General features: G+C 40.2%; 1 non-coding gene across 1 annotated transcript; it reads right to left on the bottom strand.

Moving 5' to 3' along the window:
- Positions 1–4,194: 4,194 nt before the first annotated feature.
- On the bottom strand, positions 4,195–4,266 carry trnae-uuc (transfer RNA glutamic acid (anticodon UUC)). Its single transcript has one exon. It is a non-coding gene; the product is annotated as a tRNA-Glu (tRNA).
- Positions 4,267–5,719: the final 1,453 nt, after the last annotated feature.

Below are 5,719 nucleotides of genomic sequence, written 5' to 3'. Positions count from 1 at the left end.
GGGAGGCTGAGATAAGCCTGGAGCCTGGTTTGTTTTTGAAGAAATCCCTGGAATTTGTGGAAAAAAGTTACAAAATTATTTTTGGAATCAAACTGGAAACAAAATCTGAAGTTATTTACTCACCTCACCCTCATTTGAATCCTTTTCAAACCTGTTTCTTTCAAGCTTTCTTTTTTTTTTAATGGAACACAGAAGTTTAATTCTGAGGATAATATATAAATAGCCTGTTTTTCCTGTTAATATCAAGTAAATGGGTACTGGAGCTGTCAAACTTAAATAACCTGAAATTCAGGTTATTCTCTGCTCATGAATAAGAAAGTCTTACAGGTTTGAAATGAGCATGAGGTTGATTTTGTTTAGTTGAAGTAATTACAAATTTAGACCCTGTTTGCTATTTCTGCAACATTTAAGCAGTGACATTTCTTGAATGTCTCTCTACTAATTCTCACCACTGAATGCAGTGATAGTTCTGACTGTCCCACCAGGTAACAGGATCTATTCAGTGACCTGCTGAGTGATGATGTGTAAAGGGTCTTGTTTGTCACTGTTTGTTTTCCTCCACACAGGATGCAGCTAATGGCCTGCACAGACTCGAGAGAGATCACACACCGACTGTGACATACGCGTAGAATATGGGCAGGTAATGACAGCTTTTTACGTCATCACAAATAGATGGGTACATGAAATTGTATATGTTATATCTTGTGCTTATTTTCTATATTTCAGATGTAAAAAATTTACTTCCTTGCATCCTCTGTGAGGTTTCTATATTTCTAAACCACATCACACAATTTATTATAGCAGTGTTCAGAATTGCTGCTGGCTGACAAACTGTTGCTAACTTTAGATAATTTAATATTGCTTTACTATACATAAACCTCATGCATCGCTTAAAAAACACTACTTAAATGAAAACACCTTATTATGAGATGCTAAGATCTTTAAAGGGATAATTCACCCAAAAATGAAAATTCTGTCATTAAATACTCATCAAAATGTGGTTCCAAACCAGTAAGACTTTTGTTCATCTTCAGAACACAAATTAAGATATTTATGATGAAATCCGAGAGCTTTTTTACCCTGCATAGACAGCAATGCAACTACCATGTTTAAGGCCCAGAAAGGTAGTAAGAACATTTGTTAAAATTTGTTAGTCCATGTGACATGGTTCAAATTTAATTTTATAAAGCTATGAGAATTTTTTTTGTGTGTGTGTGTGTGCAAAGAATAATTTCTTCATTTCCCTGTCACATTCACGAGAGTACAATGGGTGATCAATTTATGTGAGAAATCAATGACAGAATTTTCTTTTTTGGGTGAACTATCCTTTTAAGTCAGGGAATCTGTGAAAGCCTTGTTCAAAACTCATTTCAACACACTCCGCTAGAGATCTTAATTATTTATTGCAGCGTGTTGAAGGAATGTCATGTTAAACCTGATCCAATCTTACAGAAAAAAGTAACTGTTTTATGAAATGGTGATTTAGTATAAATTTGTATGATGTAAATTGTATGAAAAAGTTTTTTAGAAATAAAGCAAGCATGATGGTCCACCCTGCAACCCCACCCCTAAACAAATTCTTCACTGAGATGGGATGATACAGAATTTTACTACAAAACTCAAAATGATGCTAACGCCCCAAATGGCAGACATAGGAAAACGAGACTAATCTTTTGATTTTTGGCCAAACTTGTCAGAAGTTATAAGCAGAAATGTCAGTATTTTATATATTTTGACCAGTTGGTGGTGCTTTGCCAAAACTACTTATGTGCCCTCAGGTCATACTTGTTATAACACATACCAAGTTTGGTCAGAATCTGCTAAAGTGTTGCAGAGATATAGCCTCATGTCCTTTTTTGCACAAAATTCATCAAATTCGTTTTAGTTTTGCATGTGAAAGATTCTTTACGAAAATGGTTTGGTATATCAAAAAGATTTTGAAAACCTTTTTGCCAGCATGGTCTGAAGATGACCTGAGCCAAACTGGACAAACTATCTAGGATGAGTTTAAAATAGTAGATTTTTCGGAAAATTCAAAATTGTGAAAAATCTTGACCATAGAAATTAAAATTATGCATTCGACTTGGTATGAGCCAAGCTTCTAGACGTCACGGTTCAAAAGTTATTAGCGGAAATATGAATGCAAATTTGGCCTGTTAGTGGCGCTGAAGAGTTTGAGTTAGAGACTCAAAATTTGCTGTGGTTAATGATGAGACTGCCCTTTATCTGTGTGCCAAATTTCATAACTTTCTCGCTAGCAATTCTATATGATTCATAAGAATCATAACAATACATTAAACCCTTTGAAAGATACAGAATTTTACTAATAAATTTGGCTGGCATATGAAAATGTGGTATTCGGTATGCTACTCCGAATCTAACGAGATAACTCTTATGATATTTGGCCTGGTCAGAAGTTATAAACAAAAATGGCAAATATATATCTTTTGACCAGTAGGTGGTGGTGCTGAAATTACATATGTCCCCTCAGGTCATGCTTGTTATAACACATACTAAGTTTGGTCAGAACTACTAAATCATTGCAGAGATATACCCTTGTGTTCTTTTTTGCACAAACTTTGTCAAATTCATTAGCAAGCTTTACGAAAATGGTTTGGTATATCAAAATGCTTTTGATAACTTTTTGCCAGCATGGTCTGAAGATGATCTGAGTCAATGTTGGTAAAAATTGTTTGAAAAAGTAGATTTTTCGGAAAATTACAAATTGTGAAAAATCTTGACAGAAATTAAAATTTTGCATTCGACTATTATTAGCAGAAATATGAGTGCAAATTTGGAAAATTAATTGCACTACAGAGTTTAAGTTAGAGACTCCAAATTTGCTGTGGTTAATGATGAGACTGTCATTTATCTGTGTCACACCCCTAGGGGCAAGGGGTATGAAAAGGAGCAAACATAATGAAATAACTCTATAACTTAATTCCCTGGGACCAATTGTGGCAAACAAACACAGCAACAATGACGGAAGTTACAAATGTGGTTCGCTTTATTTACAAGTGTAAAGAGAAAATAGAAACAATCACCAAAATAATATAGAAAATGTATACACTTATATACAATGTAGATAATAATAAAAAAAAGAAATAAAACAAACCACAGAAGGGAAGGAACACATCCTCGGCCTATCAGGTTTCTGCAGCTCGACTGCTGGCCAGAAAACGGATTCTGATGCAGGAAGACGTGTGGCCCGTTCGAAGAGGGAAGCAAAGAGGAGCCTGCCTTCCCATACTGGGAGTCGAACATGGGGCACCTGGGGAAAAAAACAGAAATCCTGACCACTAGACCATATGGGAACTGGTCGGCGGAAGCCTTGTCCGGGTAAAAAAAGATAAAAAAAATACTCCCGTCACGCATTCGAAAAAACACGCGTGGTGTTGCATTGTAACCGTTATCTCAAGGAAAAACAGCGTATCGCCGGTCTGTCAAGGTACAGAAATTAAAAAATCAGGAGATTAACAATAAAACTGAAACACGGTATTAAATGGATAAGTTGCTGATTATTGGCTAGTTCGGCTTTCATTTCGTTTCCAACATTTTCTCAATGCCCGGGTGGCACGTAGAAATAGGGCAACAAATCGGCAAGCCCGTGACATCAAAACCAAACTGCATTACACGAAAAGCACAGAGCTAGCCAGCCAGGAGTCGAACCTAGAATCTTCTGATCCGTAGTCAGACGCGTTATCCATTGCGCCACTAGCCCACCAGCTGGGGGTCTTCATGCTTGCACCAGACTTGTTGGTAGTCGACTGACAGAGGCCTGTATTGCTGTCAGCTTATTCTCATGCTGCCAGCAGGCCAGCAGCTGACCATCCCTTCCCTGGTGGTTTAGTGGTTAGGATTCGGCGCTCTCACCGCCGCGGCCCAGGTTCGATTTCTGGTCAGGGAATGCTCTTTTGCCCCTCTCCCCCCCAACGGGGGACTGTGAAATCAAGCTCTGCTGGCCGCTTCAAGAATGTGTGTGAAATACGACCTCCTTCGAGCCAGCGACCTAAGGATTGCCAACGCTCCTCCTACAGTCCTCGGCTCTACCAGCTGAGCTATCGAAGGCATGGGGGTGTGGGAACACAACCTCGGCCTATCAGGTTTCTGCAGCTTGACTGCTGTCCAGAAAACGACTTCCGACGCAGGAAGATGTGTGGCCCGTTTGAAGAGGGAAGCAAAGAGGAGCCTGCCTTCCCATACCAGGAGTCGAACCCGGGCCGCCTGGGTGAAAACCAGGAATTCTGACCGCTAGACCATATGGGAACTGGTTGGTGGAAGCCTTGTCCGGGAAAAAAAAAGATAAAAAAAATACTCACGTCACGCATTGGGAAAAACACTCGTGGTGTTGCATTGTAACTGTTATCTCAAGGAAAAACAGCCTATCGCCGGTGTGATGACGATCGTAATGATGACGTCATCACCGAAGCGCTGGTTTGGCATTCGGCTATGTTTATGTTGTAGCTGCACGATTTTAAAATGAGTATTGATGAAATGTGTATGGATTATGCCTCAAAGACTACGATCCCTATGAACTTTATAAATGTCACTCACCGGGTCTGCATAACGTAAGTGTTGCGGTGTTTTTGTGAGTAGTACTGTTGGTAGCAACAATAACAATATGAGACGGGTGTTTCACAGCATTTTATTGTATTGTGTGATTTTTATGTATTAAGTGTAGTCGTAGTATATGTGTAGTCCATTTTTGCCTGTCATCTCCAGTTTGTGCACGGAGTGCTCTGGTAGCGTGCGTAACCGGAACGCTTCAATATTTAAGATCGTTCCATTTTCTGAATGGGTGTGCTGATCACCGGATCAGTTGGAGGCTGAAGAGAGGTCTTCGGAGGGAATGTCTGGCTCAGTTGCTGGAATGCTGCAGATGTTCCTGCAAAATCAACAGCAGAAAGCATAAATGGCGGACTCTTCAGCATGAGTTTATGCAGCTGCAGGCTGAACTTCATCAACAACAGCAAGATCAACGGTCAAGGGAAGTAGCGACTGTACCTACTGCTATGTCAGCAGCTACGCTTTGCCCCCCATCTGCCGGGGTCAGCCGACAGCCCCCTCATTTAAGTCAAAATGATGATCTGACATTAGCACCAGCACATGATGTAGCAACGCAAGCTCAGGGGTCGACTCAGCCATGTTTTCAGTCTCCAAGAATAATGCTGTGGACTAATGAGGAGGATATAGAACATTATCTAACAACGTTTGAACGCATTGCTCATGCATGCCGATGGCCTAAGCAAGATTGGGCGTTACATCTCCTTCCACTGTTATCTGGTAAAGCGAGGGCAGCCTATGTGGCCATGAATTCTGATGATGCTCTAAACTATGATGATGTTAAACAAGCTATTCTTGATAAGTTTGAAATTAACAATGAGATGTACAGACAACGTTTCAGATCGTACAGTGCCCTGGAGGACGAGACACCAAGAGAGCTGCAAGTAAGGTTGAAAGATTTATATGAGAAATGGATGACTCCTAAACGTCGAACAAAAGAGGAGATTGGCGATCAGATCGTGTTAGAGCAGTTCCTCAAGTTACTCAATCTAGATACGAGAACATGGGTGAAACAAAACAACCCTATTTCATCTAAACATGCAGCTGAGATGGCAGAGGCCTTTATGGCAGCGAGACGATCGTTGTATCAACCCAGGCGGTGGCGCAACTTCAGCAACAGTCCAACTGGTAAGTTTGGGGATGGTTTGAGCAGTGG

Source organism: Garra rufa, chromosome 20 (assembly GCF_049309525.1).
Source record: "Garra rufa chromosome 20, GarRuf1.0, whole genome shotgun sequence".
Lineage (NCBI taxonomy): Eukaryota > Metazoa > Chordata > Actinopteri > Cypriniformes > Cyprinidae > Garra > Garra rufa.
The sequence above is the reverse complement of the archived record's forward strand: the minus strand, read 5'-3'. Positions and strand labels throughout refer to the sequence as shown.